Genomic DNA, 18,430 nt, shown 5'->3' on the forward strand with positions numbered 1-18,430 from the left:
GAACAGATAGCTAAAAAGATAGAAAACTTCAGCAGGGACTCAGGGATTTGAATGAAAACACAAAATGTACAATCATATGCATTATAAGCATCCCAGGGGGAGGAGAAGGGAATGAGAGAAGAAAGAGTTTTAGAGGAAATAATGGCTGAAAATTTCCCAGCTCTTTTTAACAATATGAGCATACATATCCAGGAAGGGTAGCACACTCCAAACAGTATAACTCCTAACAAGACTACCTCAAGACATATATTTATCAAATAGTCTATTATTAAGACAAAGAGAAGTACTGAAAGCAGCAAAAGAGAACCATCATGTACAAGGGAAGCTCAATAAGAATAAGTGCTGATTTCTCATCTGAACCATGGAGGCAAGAAGGCACTGGCATGACAAATTTAAGGTGCTAAAAGAAAAAAAAAACCTGTCAGCCATGAATTCTGTATCCAGGAAAGCTGGTATTTCAAAAAGTTGGAGAGTTCAAGAAATACTAAAGGAAAAAGAAAAAGAAATACAAAAGGGGGTTGAGTAGGTCAAAAGAGAAAAAGAAGAGATAGAGTGCTGGAGGAGAGCATAAGAAGGAAGATAATTGGTAAGAATAACTAAAAAGTTAAAAAATGGAGATTAAAACAATATATGACATAAAAGCTAAAGAAAATATTGGTAATGTAAGTAATGCCTTGCAAGAAATAATATTCAGTGTTAATGAATTGAACTCTAACATCAAGAGACAAATACAGGCAAAATGGAAAAAGAAATGTGAGCCACCTATATTTTTCATCTATATTTTTTCCACAAGAAACTCACCTTAGAAACACGGACACAAGAAGTTTGAAAGTGAATGCTTGGAAAACAATTTTACACGCTAAAAATAACAAAAAAAAAAAAAAAAAGGACTGGAGCAACTATGCTAATACCCCAAAAAAAATGGTGGAAGTAGCTATACTAATATTGGACAAAATATACTTTAAATGCAATACCATTGTAAGAGACAAAGAAGAACACTATACATTAATAAAAGGAGAAATCTATGAAGAAGAATGAACAATCATAAACATTAGTGCACCTAACTGGGGTGCCTCAAAATACATGAGGAAAACATTGGAAAGACTAAGTGGAGAAATAGATGCCTCTATAATTATAGTGGGGGTTATAATACACCATTATCACCATTAGACAGAATATCTCAGCAGTTCATAATATTCATAGGAAAACAGAAATTAAGAGACTTTTTCAATAAGAAACCTGCTCTTCAAGAAATATTAAAGGGAGTTCTGTGGTCAAAAGGAACAAAGAAGAGGGAAAGAGTTGGAGGAGATGGTAAGAACAACTGAAAAGATAAAAATAGACACTAAAACAATGTATGGCATGAATGAATCTAAAGAAAATATGGCTAATGTAATTCTTTGACATTATTAGCATTGAGTGTAATGGATTTAACTCTCTAATCAAGAGACACTGATTGGAAAACTGCATAAGGAAATACAATCCATCTATATGCTGTCTATAAGAAACTAACCTTACAACCAGGGACTCAAGGAGGCTGAAAGTGAATGATTGGAAAACAATTTTGCATGCAAAAAATAACCAAAAAAGGGAAGGAGTATCTATATTAATATCAGAAAACATAGACTTTAAATTCAAAACTATTGTAAGAGGCAAAGAAGGCCACTATATACTAATAAAAGGATGATCTGTCAAGAAGAATGAACAATCATAAACATTTATGCATTTAAGAAGGGCCCCTCACAATTCATGAGGCAAATACTGGATAAACTAAGGGGAGAAATAGATACCTCTACATTATAGTGGGGGACTTTAATATACTGTTTCACTGTTAGACAGAACATCATGACAGATAATCAATAAAGAAACAAAAACCTTGAATAATACATTAGAGGATCTGGACCTAATAGACATATAGAGAACATTATGCCCAAATTCAGTGGGATATACGTTCTTCTCAGGTGCACATTGCTCATTCTCCAGGATAGACCACAAGCTAGGTTACAGGAAAACTCTCAATGAATTCAGAAAGTTTGAAATTATACAAAGTAATTTCTCTGACCACAATGGAATGACACTAGAAATCATTAAGGGGTAGAGAAGCAACTTAAGCACAAAGATAGGGAAGTTAAACAACACACTCTTAGACAATCAGTGGGTCAAGGAGGAACTTGCAAAAAAATTAGTAACTACCTTGAAACAAATGAAAATTTCAAAACATTGTATAAAAGCCTATGGGATACAGAAAAAGATATACTGAAGGGAAATTCAGAGCCCTAAATTCCTACATTAAAAAAAAGAAGAGTTAAATCAGTGACCTAACTGCACAACAGGAGGATTTAGAAATAGCACAACAAACTAAACCCAAATGAATAGAACGAAGAAAATAAAAAGATTAGAGCTGAGCTAAATGAAATAGAAAATAAGTAAATGTAAGAAAAAATAAACAAAGCCAAAAGCTGATTCTTTGAGAAGATTAATAAAATTGACAAACTCTTAGCTAGACTAAGAAAGAAAAAAGAGAGAAGAAGAAAATACATAAAATAATAAATGAAGAAGGAAATATCACCAAAGACCACACCAAAATAGAGAATCATACAAGGATAGTTTAGAAAACTATTTGCCAATCAGATAATTTAGAGAAAATGGGTAAATTCCTTGAAGCACACAGTCTACATTGATGAAAGAATAAATGGGTGAACTCAATGGAAAAATCACAAGTAATGAGACTGAAAAGAAATAAAAATCTTCCCAACTAAGAGGAGCCCAAGATCAGATGGGTTCACAGGTGAATTCTACCAAACATTCTGGAAAAAATGACACCAATCCAGCTTAAACTTTTCCAAAAAATAGAAGTGGAGGCAATATTGCCTAACTCATTCAATGATGCCAACATCACCCTAATACCAAAACAAAACTAAGATGCCACAAGAAAGGAAATTTATGAATAAATGGAACCTTCTCAAAATTAAATCTTGAATGAAACTAGATGTGAAAATCCTCAAAAAAAATGCTTGCTAGTCATATTAAACAACATATCAAATGAATTATACACCATGACCAAGTGAATTTCATCCCAGGTATGCAAGGATGTTTCAATATAAAATCTATGAAATACAACACATAAACAGATAGAAAGAAAATATTACATAATCATTATTATAGATGAAGAGAACACATTTGCCAAAATACAGCACACTTTACTGATAAAAACACTCGAAAAGGTAGAAATAGAAGTAAACTTCCTCAACATGATAAGGGATATATATGAAAACCCATATCTACCATCATATTCAATGGTGAAATCCTAAAAGATTTCCCTCTAATATCAGGAAAATGACAAGGATGCCCACTGTCACCACTCTTATTTAACATTCTGTTAAAAGTCCTTACTTGAGCACTTAGGCAAGAAAAAGATATAAAAGGCATCGAAATTAGAAAGGAAGAGTTAAAATTTTCAATATTTGCAGATATGATTCTATACCTTGAATGCCCTGATAAATCTACATCAAAGCTTGTAGAGCTTATAAATGATTTCAGTAAAGTGACAGGTTCTTAGATAAATGTGCAAAAATCAGGAGCATTTCTGTACACCCATAATGAGCAATCTGAGGAGGAAATCAAGAAAAAAATCACATTTACAATAGCAAATACATGAATCTAAAACCTGGGAATAAATTTAACTAAAGATGTAAATGACATGTACGCAGAAAACTACACAACACTGTTAAAGGATATCAACAAAGATCTGTTCATGGATGTGAAGAATAAACATCATTAAGATTTATATTCTACCCAAATTGATTTATGGATTTAGCACAATCCCAATAAAAACTACCACATTTTTCCTGAATTGGAAAAGCTAACTATGAAATTTATTTAAAGAGCTGGAGGCCCCAAGTTGCCAAAGGCATATTAAAAAACAAAAATGAAACTGGAGGAATCACATTACCTATCTTTCTAAGACATATTACAAAGCTTCATTGGTCAAACTTGAATGGAATTGGCATAAGGATAGACATACTGAGCAATGGAAACACATTGCTTAAGAATTCTGATATAGAACCTCAAATATAGAGTCAACTAATATTTGATAAGGCCACCAATCCCATTCAACTGGGATGGAATGTCCTCTTCCACAAATGGAATCTTGGCGAACTGGATATCCATAAACAAAAGAATGAGAGAGGAATACTATATCACACCCTATACAAAAATTAACTCTAGATGGATCAAGATCTAAATATAAGATCCAAGACCATAAAAATATTTAAAGTTTATGGAGGGTTGCATCTACTGTGACTTGTCATAGGAAATGGTCTCACAAACTTGACAGCCAGAGAATGAGCAACAATGGAAAAATAGATAAATGAGAACTTCTCAAAATTAAAAACTTTTGTACATCAAAGGAGTTTGACACAATGAAAAGGAAACCTACTCAATGGGAGAAAATATGTGGTAACCATATTTCTAATAAGGGCCTAATATCCAGCATATATAAAGAAATCCTACATCTCAAAATTGAAAAAAAAAAAACAATCCATGTTATAAATGGGCAACTGATTTGAATAGACAATTCTCCAAAGAGGAAATACAAATGGATAAAAAGCACATTTAAAAATCCAACATCACTAGCTATTAGGGAAGCGCAAATCAAAACTACAATACAATATCATCTTATACCCATTAGAGTGGAGTCAATTTAAAAAAGCAGAGTACTACAAGTGTTGGAGAGGATGGGGAGGAAAGGGAACCCTCACCCAATGCTAGTGGGAATGCAGAATGGTGCAGCCTTTGTGTAGGACAGTTTGGCAGTTCCTCAGGAAACTAACTATAGAACTGCCATATGATTCAGACATTCCACTGCAGAGTATATGCCTGGAAGAATTGAAAGCAAGGTCATGCACAGATATGTGCACACTAATGTTCATAGCAGCATTATTCAGTATTTCCAAAAGATGGAAACAACACAAATAACAATCAACAGAAGAATGAATAAACAAATTGTGGTGTATACATACAATGGACTATTACTCAGCTGTAAGAAAGAATGCAGTATTTAACACAAGGGGTAATCTGGATGAATCTTGAAGACATTATGTTTTGTGAAGGAAGCTAGGCACGGAAGAACTATTATATGACCTCACTGATATGAATTAAGCAAATTGAGCAGACTCACAGAGCTAGAGTCTGGAAGGTAGGTTTACAGGAGACAGAAAAGGAGAGGAAATTTTTGAGCCAATGCTCATTTAGGAAATATCTATGATAAGATGGAAGTTTGTAGTGGTACAGTGGAGAGGAATGAGAATGGTGCAATGATGTTATTTGATTGGGTCGTTCTGGTATTTTAGGAGGTTGGTGTGGGGAGCATGGTTTGGACAGTCCATTGAACAGCTGGTTGGGTTATTGGAGGGAGCAGGTCAACACTGGGTATTTGCATGTATGTGGATGAAACTATAGTGTTGGGAATTTTCTCTTCCCAATATGGTAGGGGAGGGATACTATTTTAGGGTTTTGAATATGGATGGAATTTGGGGCAGGGCACACCTGGGCAGGCTGCTAGGGAGTGTAAGAGTGTTCATATGATTATAATGTGTTATCAAAGGGTGGAGATTATTATTAGCAAGCAAGACTCATTTTTGCTACACAGTACAGTAGAATAGTAGGTTGACTGCGCCTGACTGAGACTGCCACCTTATTCTATAGACATGTTTATTAACTGTTTAGAAAATGAATTTACTAGGAATCTAACATGTCTAATATACTTTTGTACTTGATCCAAAATAGAAAAGATAACATTAGAATTATTAGGCATATATTTAGTACAGAATAAAAGTACAGCACTTAATATTAACTAATGTATTACTTAATGCATAAGGATTCAGAGTTGCAATTATTAGTTTAAAGTTTCAGGTTTGTAATATTTTACATGTTATCTCTCCATGAGAGCAGGCCATAATGCCAATTGTGTTTAAGTTTTACTTAGAGTATCCTGGTATCATGGCTCCAATTAGCATGTTCTTCACACAGTGAACAAGTCACAGCATCATTGATCCTAGAGAGATTTTCCAGTATTCTACTAGCCTTGTGCATAGTGCTCTCTGGCACTATGGAACAGTGCCAGTCTGAAGGTGATATCCATTGTACACTTGGCTGTACCTAGTCATCATTGGATGCTGCAGGAGCTTGAAACGGCAACGTAGTTTCCATCGACTTCAGGAGCAGAACCAGAGGTTGATATAGCAAATATTTTTAATTGAGGGGGCAGTGACCAGCCTAGTCATAACTCACATGGAGAGGCAACCTGTAATGTATTCAAGGCCTGGTTTGAATGCAGAAAAGAGTTTGACAATGTTAAAGTTTGTTCTTTGTTTTTATATATATTTTAAACAAGTTAATGCAACACATCATATATCAAATGACTATTTACTTATACAATTTTAGTATGAAGATAATAGTAGGTATTTTACTTTAGTAATAGAGGGAAAAACTACTTGTCACTGTTAAAATGAAAACAAAATATTCCTAATAGAATCAAGATAACTTTTTATCACCACTTATTTAAATATGCACCTTGCAGTGGCCTTCAGACAGGTTTTATTACCACGAAGTTATTTTTTTTGCAACCAATACTAACACGAGTTTTTAGTTAATAACTTCTAGAACTAGAACAATTTAAACGTTTTCACAATTTGGAAGACGTTTTATAAACTTTTTATAATTGACTACAACCACATTGACTAGTTACATTACATTTAAATAAACTTATTAAATTATAATTATTAACCAAAGAAATTTACTTTATTTTTTTAGGAGAGCATATCTACAATCTTTTTCTTTAGCTTAATTTTATTAACATGAACTTAAATTTTTATTACTCTAAAGATAATTTAATTTATAATTTAACTATGGGAGATTACACTCAAGCTAAATAAAATTGAAACCATTATAGTTTATGCAAGGGATGTTCTCTTTTTATCTTTACAGGAAGTTAAAACCTTTTTTTTTGTTTAAGTTATGAAAATGAGTAATTTTTTAAAACATACTGACTACTAGGTTTCAAAACACATTACACAATTATTTAATTTATTTAATCATAATCCAGAAAATATCTCTCCATAGTTTTTATGGACTTTTCTTTACTTATTGAAATTTGTCAACAGAGTGACTAATTACTTTTATTTTGTTGGAAAAAAATCTCCTTGTGGAAGAAAATAAGGCTCACCCGATTGTGGAGAAGAGAAGAATTTATTCTCAATCTTGCAAGAAGGTGTGTGGAACCAGAAAATATGGCTGGCACCCAAAACAAAGGAAAATGACATAATTTATACCCCTAAGTTCAGCATGCAAGCTCTTCCTCTGTTTCTTCACAGAGTGGATACTTCAGAAGTTACAGCTTATCAGAGAAGATCTAACTTTCCCATGCAAAAGTTTGTGATTTAACTGCTTCCTCTATCACATTCCAACCATTTTAGTTTTTACCTGCTCCCCTTTGTCAAATAAGGAATGGAATTTAGTTCTGAATTGGTATTGACTTAGCTCTTTCTTGGGCATCTTTTTTATTGCCTATAGGACTGGCTTAAGCTGGTTTCCTTTGTTGCTCTTTAACCCAGGAGTGGGAGACTGAGGCAGTAAGCTGCCAGGTTACATTAGTTAATATTTTCTTCCTTTATGTGAAAACTAAACTAATCTTTGTGTTTTTTTACATTTTATGCCTGACAAAAGGTTTAAACTGGGAAATTACAGGGCAAACTGATTCTTAAATCTTTAGCCTGGTAGATAGGTTTAATCTGCCACACCTAGTTTTGCCTTCAAAACTCTTGCAAAGAGGAGGCCCTTTCCCAATAGTTCCTATAATTAGAGTTTTATATGACTTTTCCATCTTGCTTAGTTTAATTTGGACTTCAAGAATACTTATTTACATATATAACTGCATATTTAACTTTTAACAATTTGAATAGAGCTCTTTTAAGAATTTTCTCTTGTTAATTTGATATTATCATCCTGATGTATGAAGACATACACTGAGCAAATGGGAAGACACAAAGAGTTAGACACAGAAACACAACTCATTGATGTTACTTATAATTTCCATTATTTTATATACTGTTTAGCTTAATTTGGGGTCCAGAAATATATATTACTTATATAACTGCATATTTAACCCCAATAATTTGAGCAAATAGGCAGACATGAATAGTTTGACACAAAAACATAAATTTAGTTACTTAAAACTTCCATTTTTCACAAAATAAGAGTGACTGCAAAACATTTCAAGGACTCCTGAAAGTTTTCTTAATTTGCACTATGACTGAGTAGTTTTACAATATGACCATGCAGTTTTACACAAGAATTTTGTTTCTTAACTAATGGCTTGTAACAAAAATGTTCCCAATGCTCCAACACAATTCTCTTTTGCTTCAGAACTTTATATTTTACCCTGAATTTAGCAGAATTTTGATAAGCAACAAAACTAATTCTATGTATATTCACTGAGGCTATTGAAAGCCTCAGGGAGACAAACTGGTTTCTCTCATGAATTGCCACTCCTAGGAACACCGACAGTCAAGGCAGGAGACTCCCTTTATTCCCCCCAGTCCTTGGAGATAATAAAACTCCAGTGGTCCTTTAAACCCAAGGGCTAAGAATTCCACCAGGCAGCAATCCAGTCCACACTTAGATTCATGAGAGAAAGCAGGGTTACTAATACCAGTAGGACAGGAGCTGTTATGAAACAACCACAGACAAAGGCAAGGGGTGAGGCTAGGCTAGAAGCAACCATAAACGAAGGTAGGGTTAGTTTAGAATTTACACTTAAATAATAGTTCCAGTCTAAATTCACCCAGCTATAATTTCAGTTATCTCTCCTCTGTTTTATAATATAAATGCATTTATAAATGATCTTAACTCAGTTACAGTTTTAATTAACTTTTTTAACCTTAAGGTGAATTGGATACCTTTATTAATTAAGCTATAAGAATTTTATTAATAACAATTCTTTGAAGTCCTGCCTTTTGTTAGTAATGGATCAAATTCTCATCTGCAAGTTATGCATTTAACTCACCAGCAAGAGAGTATTGGCATTTAAAGATTCATTTTAAACTATGTTTTTACCTTTTTCCCATGAGTTCTTAGGCACCAGCAACTGACAAAAGCCAAACATAGATTTTAAAGTGGCATTTCATTCCTTTTTTTTTTTCCTTTTCCCTCTGTAGTTTCACAACCCTGAAGTTCCCAGCCAGACCACTGAAAAGGCTATCAAGTGATTAGCGGTCTATTGTTTCAAGCCATAGCCTCCTTTCTTCAGACAATTTTACAGTTCTAAGACATTCCAAAGTATTTCTACAGTCTTACAGAGAGAGAGATTTTGGCCTTGACACCCTAGGGAGGGAACTTTACTGCACTTATTTTGATTCTGCTTTTCATCCCCTTCACTCCCCCCCTCTTCTAGGCAGCCGGGTGCATGGCAATCAAATAGGAATGTGGCTTATGAATAGAAGGTGTGGACTCACTGGAAAGGGGCAAGCCACTCCCCACTTTCCAGCTTTCTGCCAAAATGGGCAGACAGAACCTACTCAAATTTGGTGCCCCTCCTGGGGACCCAGCAACTTTGACTTGGGCAGTCCCAACCAACTTGGGTGTGTGACATGGACATAGTTGGTCTCCAAGCCCCTGCAAAGGGGCAGACCAGAGACAAGACAGCAGAGCATGCACAAATATCTAGACTCCTCAGTTTTGCCCCATAATCATTTCAACCCCTTGCCAATGGCATGGGAGGGTTCCAGCTCAACTAAATTCTACTTTACATAACCACACAACTCTAACACTAGCATTGAGCTGACATAGACAGAAGCACAAAGGTCAGTAATCTGACCCACAAGTTCTATATATATATTTTCAGCATGGCTGCCCCCACAGCCATCACAAACCTTAGAACACTTAACCTTTGGTATAAAGCAAATTCATTCACAATTCAGCACCATAACAAAAGATTCCAGCTAGACCTTTTTCACTGTTTAACTTTATACATAGACCAAGCTTCACTAGAAAAGCCGATCCATTTTCCTGTAACTAAGTTTTTTTTTTTTAATCCAGACTAATTTCCAGGATGTTAGGACTCAAACCTATAAATAGCCCTTCCTATTATAATCAAGCCTCCACTCCTTCAGTGGATAGAAGACCAGTACCAGATTCTGACATGCAGTTAGACAAACCCAAAACACCAGGCTTTTTCCCAGTTTTTCTCCTTTTTCCAGACCTAGAGAGAATGGCTTCCCCCAAATTTTCAGGGGCTACTAGGGTTCTCTTGGGAGGAGATCAGCCTCCCCTCCTAGCAATTAAAGCTAGGGCTTTCCAGACTGTGATCATGCAGGGAGTCTTAACTTCTCCCATGTTCGGAGTTCTTTTTCATTCCCAGAATCCTTCCCTTTAGACCTTCCACTGCCCTTGATTTTTGTCGGGAAGACTCTGGTGGAGCCCACATCTTTTCTGGATTATATTTAATCCAGAGGCACCCAGATTTGGGGTTCACCCGAGTCCTCCCAGCTTCCTTGGGGATTTGGAAGGGGCAGCAAAATGCTACCGTCTCTGGCCTTCATTTGCAATCCCGGGATAACCCCCCAAAATGTTGTAGAGTTTGAGAGAGGTTCAATTATTTGTGTATAGAGAGGCCAGGACTCAGGAATGATTTTGAGAAGGAAAAATGGTTTATTGATGTCTGGCCAGACTCGGGAGCTTTCTGTTTCAATCCCAAACCCTGAACAAGTATCCTGAGTCCCTTTTATACAGAGAGGAAAGACCAATTGGTCCTTTTGTCTCAGTTCTCAATAGGCTTGAATTAGCATATATCTTCTACATCCTAGGTAAGCCCCCAGCATGGACTTCACACATTCTAGGTAAGCCTCTAGCCCATTTGGCCTGCATTTTCCCTGAATATTTAAAGTTTATAGACTTTGCATTGTTAAACCATTTCCTGGGACTGGAGTCACTGCCTTGGTTACCAAGCAGAGGACTGGAGCCTCTTATCATCCCACACCCACAAGTCACAGACAGCTTGGGTTATCTATTAAGAGACAAAGAGCCTCCCACCCATAGCCCACATCAATGGCATAAAGACTGACACTCTGATCATTGGAATCAAATTGAGAATTCAGAAATAGACCCTCACCTCACGGTCAACTGATTTTTCATAAGCCTACCAAGTCCACTTTTCTGGGTGAACTGTATATCCATAACCAAAAGAAGGAAAGAGAACCCCTCATTCTTACCCTATATACAAAAATAAACTCAAAATGGATAAAAGAACTAAGCATAAAAGCTAGGACCATAAAACTCCTAGAAGACAATGTGGGGAAACATCTACGGGACATTATAGTAGGTGGGGGTCTCTTAAACCATAAAACCATATTGTTAGCACTTCATAAAATAAGAATATTCTTATATTTATACTATTATCCACAATCTTCATCCACCACCAAATCCCTGTTATGTATTCCCTAGATGATTCTCTAGTTTCCTCTCAGTTGACATTTACATCCAGACTACCTCTTTCAGCCAAAATCACATTTATAAATCAGCAGTGTTAGTTATGCTCAGTTAGGTGTTACTCTCAATGCTGTGGAAGCAGAGAGATACAATGATTGTGTATTGAAGGCCAGGACTCAGGAATATTCTGAGAAGGAAAAATTTATTATGACTGACTGGGACTGGGGACTCCTGTCCAGAAAGCGGAAACCTGAATAGGATTTCTGGGTTGTTTTTATACAGAGGATGTAGGAGCCGGAAGTCAAACAGTGGTTTTATGGAAAAAAGGACTTTCTTTGTTAGTTTCATAGAGTTTTAAGTGTTTCTTTGAATACCAGATAGGTTTGGAATTAACATATTCCCCACATTCCCTGAAAGCTTGAATTAACATATTGCCTACCCTCCAGGTAAGCTTGAATTAACATATGGCCCACATTCCTTCTGGATGTAACTTTTAACACATTCAGTCTACATTCTTTCTGAATATGTAAAGCCTATAGGGACTATATTACTTAATTGGCTTTATAGAAAATAGGTACACTTGGATACAGAATTAGATAATTCTGAATTCAGGCACAGGCTATATTATTAACTCGATTCATTTCCACATTTTTACAATTAACCTTATTAATAATGCAACATACATTAAGCATCAGATCCCATTCTCAAACCACATTCTATTTCCTAGTGACCTATACTCTGGAGTTTATTTCTGAGTTTACTCATTATATTTAGTTCATATTAGTGAGACCATATTATATTTCTCCTTTTATTTTTGACTTATTTCATTCAACATAATGTCCTCAAAGTTCATCCATGTTTTCATAAGCAACATGATTTCATTTCTTCTTAGCGCTGAATAATATTCCATTGTATCTATAGATCACATTTTGTTTATCCATCCTTTAGTTGATGGACACTGTTTCAATATTTTAGCAATTATGAATAATGATGCTATGAACATCAATGTGGAAATATCAGTTCATGTCCTTGCTGTCAGTTCTGAATATATTACTAGTATCAGAAATTCTGGACTTAAGTATTATTGAACTTAAGGTACTTCCAAAATGTCTAATACAGTGGTGGTATCATTTTATATTGCCATCAACAGTAAAGAGTGTTACTGTAGCTCCACATTCTTTCCAGCACTTGTAGTTTTCTGACAAATTCCTAATGACCATTCTATAAGGTGTGAAATGGTACCTCATTGTAGATTTTTAATTAACTTTATTTAAAAGAAACTTTAGATTACAAAAATGTTACATAAATATTATAAGGGATTCCCAAATGCCCCACTCCTTACCCCTCCTACACATTCCCACATTGAAAAATCCTTCATTAGTGTGATACATTGGTTACAATTCAAGAACACATATTGAAGCATTGCCACTAGCCATGGATTATAGTTTACATTATAGTTTACACTCTGTCCCACACAATTTTGTAAGTTATGACAAAATATATAATGGCCTGTATTTATCATTGCAATAAAATGCAGGACAATTCCAATGTCCCAAAAATGTCCCCATATTACACCTATTTTGTGCTTTCCTTCCCCTTAAGACTCTGGTTGACACTGCCTTTTTATTAATGATATAAGTTCTTCAGTTGATAGAATAACAATAAGTTTATAGTAGAATATAGTAAGTCTACTTTAGTCCATTATTCATTCCCCAATCCTAAGGATTTGGGGATAGTGATGACCACTCTGCCTCTAATTGAGAGGGGGCTTAGATTCCATGGAGCAGATGGATTGAACTATATTGATTGCAGGTGCAGACAGTCTCTGTTCCTTGGGATGGGCATTGTCCATCATCACCTTGTTCATGTTCCTGGGCGAGACCAATGAACTGGAGAATGATGTAACTCTGCTGAAATTCAGAGCTCAACTGTGACATGGACAGCCCAAAGATTTAAGTCTCTTGGACATACACCTATCAAGTATAGTAGCAACTATAGTTTCAAATAGAAGGTCCAGAAAAGCCATGTGTAGGGAAACCCAAACGATCCCAACTCTATCACAGTGGGGAGCTTAAATTCCAAGATAAGGCCCACTGGCATGGTGCCAAACTCCTGAGCTGTCTGCCCGGCCTAGTGTTTGGATGTGTCTTGAGCCCTCAGGAATCCTGCTACTTGAGGCACTATTTACTGTGGCAGTAAATGGGATCCTGCTGAGACTTGCATAAGCATAACCTCTGAAATGACCTTCCAACTCACTTTGAAATCTCTTAGACAGAAATTCATTTGCATTTTCCCTTTCTCCCTTAGGGTTAAGGTCTTTTTCCAAGTGCTTTGCTAGTTGGCACTTGATAATAATCCCTTGGACCAAGGAGGCTCATATCAGGGAGTCAGGTTCCATGTGGGGGTGGGGGAGGTGGGGTGGGTAGTGTGTTTGTATGCTGAGCTTGCCTTAGAGAGAGACCACATATGATCAACAAGCAGGACCCCAGTAGGTAACTCCTGGGTAACATATAATACCAGGCTAAATTTTGATTTCAAAAGAACAGGTTCATTAGTATAATCAATATCAAGGGCCCGGTGGTCCATTCTCCTTCACTAGACACCACTCCTGTATGTGGGAGAATCTTGATGTCTCATAAAAGAATGTAGCAGAATTCCCGAGGACATGAATTTGATATACTTTTGGTTATTGTGTGGATCTCCACCAACTGTGAAAATGACCTATGAACATTTGAGCACATTCATATGCCTTAGAGGCATACCCGAGATGAACCCCCTTCCTTGCATTCCCATATGACTGATATCCTACACCAATGATCCTCCCCTGCCACGGTTTTGACACCCACTATGATCCAAACCTTCTCCAAAGATGAAGCCAAGAAAATAACCAAATAAAAATAATAAATGATAGTTTTTTTTAAAAAAACATAAAATATAAAAATTAAACTTTTTAAAATAAAAAATTGCTTTAGACAATATGTCTTTCATCACTGTAAGATCCGTTGTCTTATATATAGAGTGACATTTTTCCATATATTCCCCCAGTGTCTATTTTCTTTTTTCATTTTATCTTCAAAGAAGCTTTAGGTTACAGAAAAGTCACATAGAGAATATAGGGGAACTCCATATACCCAATGCCTTTCCCTTTTCCACTCTTGCTATTAACATTTTACATGCAATGATACCTGTTAAAATTGATGTACAAACATCGAAGCATAGCTACTAACAATCGTCAATAGATTACATTATGACTTATATTTTGGATTTTACACTTTTAGAAATTTTGATTAAATTTAAAATGTCCTGTATTATTGCAAGATCATGCAGAATAATTACAATGACCCCCAAATGCCCTATATTCCATCTATTCTATTAATATTATCCCTTCCCTCCCCTCTGGACCTATGCTAACCATTCAGTCAGATTTTTTTGAAGAACAATATTCATAGTTACAACAATATTGATGACTTGACATATTGTCTGTTTTATTTTATTAGGCACTGCCTATGTTCTTGAGAGACTCTTGCCCCACTATTTTAGAACACATCAGGACTCCTCAGTATGAGAGTTTGATATTTTGCTGTTTATTGTGTGGCTCTCCATCCATTGATATAACACACTATGACAAGATGAATGCTTACATAATCCACAGAAGACTGCCCAGGTACAACATACCCCGTATGACCCTCCACATCCTACACTCTACACCAGTAATCCTTCCCTGCTATATTTGTCAATAAAATAGTCTCGATGTTAGTGTTAACCAGAGACCTGCAAATCCCCAGAGATAATCTGCTACTTCCCGATCCTTCTCCCAATTTGATGGACCAACCAATCCCCCACCCTACTCCTTCACAGACCAACAAGAACAAGGACAACAGCATCACTGTACAACTGTCACGCCCATTAACTGCACAACTACAGCCTTCCAACTTATTGTAGATTTTACACATAAGGTCATTGGCTCACAATCCCTACTTGCTTTCGGTTTTCTATAAACCTATCTTCCAGATTATAGATCTCTGAGTTGCTTAATTTGCTTAATTCATGTCAGTGAGGTCATGTAGTATTTATCCTTCAATGCCTAGCTTACTTCACTCAACAAATATCTTCAATATTGATTGTTATCCTTGGTGTTAATACTGCATTCTTACAGTGGAATAATATTCCATTGTATGTATATACCACAATTTGCTTATCGATTCATCTGTCCATGGACATTTGGGTTGCTTCCAACTTTTAGCAATAGTGAATAATGCTGCTACGAACATTGGTGTGCATATATGTGTTCATGTCCCTGCTCCATTTCTCCTGGATATATACACACCAGTGGGATTTCTGGATTATATGGCAGTTCTATATCTTCCTGTGGAACTGCCGAGCTATCATCCACAATGGATGCACAATTCTATATTCCCACAAGCAATGGATATGTGTTCCATTTCCTCCACATCCTCTCCAAAACGTGTACTCCTGTTTTCTAATGACCAACATTCTAATGGGTGAAAGATACCTCACTGAAGTTTTGATTTGCATTTCCCTAATTGCTTGTTATATTGAACATTCTTTCACGTACTTTTTAGTAATTTTTATTTCTTTTTTGGAGAAGTGTCTACTCAAATCATGTGCCCATTTTTAAATAGTTTGTTCTTTTCTTTGTGAGATGTATGTTTTCTTTATATATGCTGGATATTAGGTCCCTATCAGAGAGGTGGTGACCAAATATTTTCTCCCATTGAGTAGGCTGCCTTAAAGATTTTGAGGAGGTCCCATTTATCTATTTTTTGTTTCTCATTCTTTGAGTGTAAAGTTCATGAGACCATTCCCCACTACAAGAACTCATAGATGCTTCCCTACATTATCTTTCAGAAGATATATGGTCTTGGCTATTACATTTAGATCTTTGATCCATATTGAGTTAATTTTTGTATAGGGATTGAAATGCTGATCCTCTCCCATTCTTTTGTATATGGATATCCAGGTCTATTGTTGAATAGGCCATTCTCTCCCATTTCAGTGGGCTTGGTGGCCTTATTGAATAACAGTTGACTGTATATGTGAGGATCAATATCAGAATTCACAGTACTGTTACACTGGTATGTCTATCTTTTTGCCAACTTTGTAGTATGTTTTAAATTCAGGTAGTATGATCCCTCTAATTTCATTTTTCCATTTCAATATGTCTTTGGTTATTCAGGGCCCCATGCCCTTCTAAAAAATTTTTATAGTTAGCTTTTCCAATACAGTAAAAAATTCTGTGGTGATATTTACTTTGGTTGCATTAAAACTGTAAATCAGTTTTGAAAACATAGACATCTTAATGTTGTTTCATCTTCCTATCTAGGGATAGGTAATATTCTTTCAAGTATATAGGTCTTCCTTTAATTTCTTTAACAATGTTGTGTAGTTTTCTGCACACAAGTCCTTTATGTCTTAAGTTCAATTGATTCATAGTTATGTGATTCTTGTAGTTGCTATTGTAAATGGAATTTTTTTTCTTGATTTCCACTTCAGGTTGCTTATTGGTGTACGGAACTGCTACAGATTTTGCACCTTGATTTATATACTGCCTCTTTCCTGAACTCATTTATATGATCTAGAAGGTTTATTGTAAATCTCCCAAGGATTCTACATAAAGGATCACTGCCATTAGTGAAATTTTTACTTCTTCCTTTCCAATGTGGGTGTCTTTTAAATCTTTTTCTTGCCTAAGTTCTAAAGCAAGTACTTCTAACCAAATGTTAAATGAGAATGGTGAAATTGGGCATCTTTGTCTTATTCAGGTTTAGAGGGAAAGTCTTAGCAATTTCAGCATTAATTACGATGTTACTTGTTGCCTGAGGAAGTTTCCTTCTATTCCTGTCTTTTGAAGTGTTTTTTATCAGAAATGGGTTCTTTACATTGTCAAATGCTTTTTCTGCATCAATAGAGATGGTCATATGATTTATATCTTTTGATCTGTTAATATGGTGTATTACATTGTTTTCCTTATGTTGAACCATCTTTGCATATCAGGGATTAAGGCCATTTAGACATGGTGTATAATTTATTTGATGTGCTGTTGAACATGATTAGCAAGTATTTTTTTTTTGAGGATTTTAGCATCTAGCTTCATTGGAGGCATTGATACATACTTTTATTTTCCTGTGGTGTCTTTCTGTGGCTTTGGTATTAGGGAAATGGTGACATCATAGAATGAGTTAGACAAGGTTCCCTCCACTTATATTTTTTGGAAACAGAACTGTTAGTTCTTTCCAGAAAATTCATTAAAATTCAATGGTGAAGACTTCTGAACCTGGACTGTTATTTGGGAGGTTTTGGATGACTAATTCAATCTTGCTACTTGATATTGGCCTGTTGAGATCATCAATTTCTACTTTAATCAAAGAAGGCAGCTTGTGTGTTTCTAGTAATTTGTCCATTTCACCTAATTTATCAATCTTGTTGGCACACAAGTTTTCAAAATATTCTCTTATGATACACTTTATTTCTGTGGAATGAGTGGCAATATTCCCTTTCACCTATCTTATTTTATGTATTTCCATTTATTCTGTTTTTTCCTTTGTTTTTCTAGCTAAGGGCTTGTCAATTTTTTAATCTTCTCAAAGAACCAGCTTTTGGTTTTGTTAATTTTTTCTAGTGCTTTTTTTTTTCAATTTTATTTAGCCTTTCTCTAATCTTTGTTATTTCATTCTTTCTACTTGATTTGGGATTAGTTTGCTGTTCATTTACAAATTCCTCCAGGTGTGCTGTTAGGCCTTTAATTTAAGCTCTCTTCTTTTTTACTACACACATTTATAAATTTCCCTCTCAGTACTGCTTTTGCTGCATAGTGAAGGTTTTGATATGTTGTTTTGTAAATTTCATTTATTTCAAGGTAGTTATTGATTTCATGTGCAATTTGCCCCTAGACCCACTGATTGTCTAAGAGTGTGTTGTTTAACTT

This window comes from Dasypus novemcinctus, chromosome X, assembly GCF_030445035.2.
Source record: "Dasypus novemcinctus isolate mDasNov1 chromosome X, mDasNov1.1.hap2, whole genome shotgun sequence".
Classification (NCBI taxonomy): domain Eukaryota; kingdom Metazoa; phylum Chordata; class Mammalia; order Cingulata; family Dasypodidae; genus Dasypus; species Dasypus novemcinctus.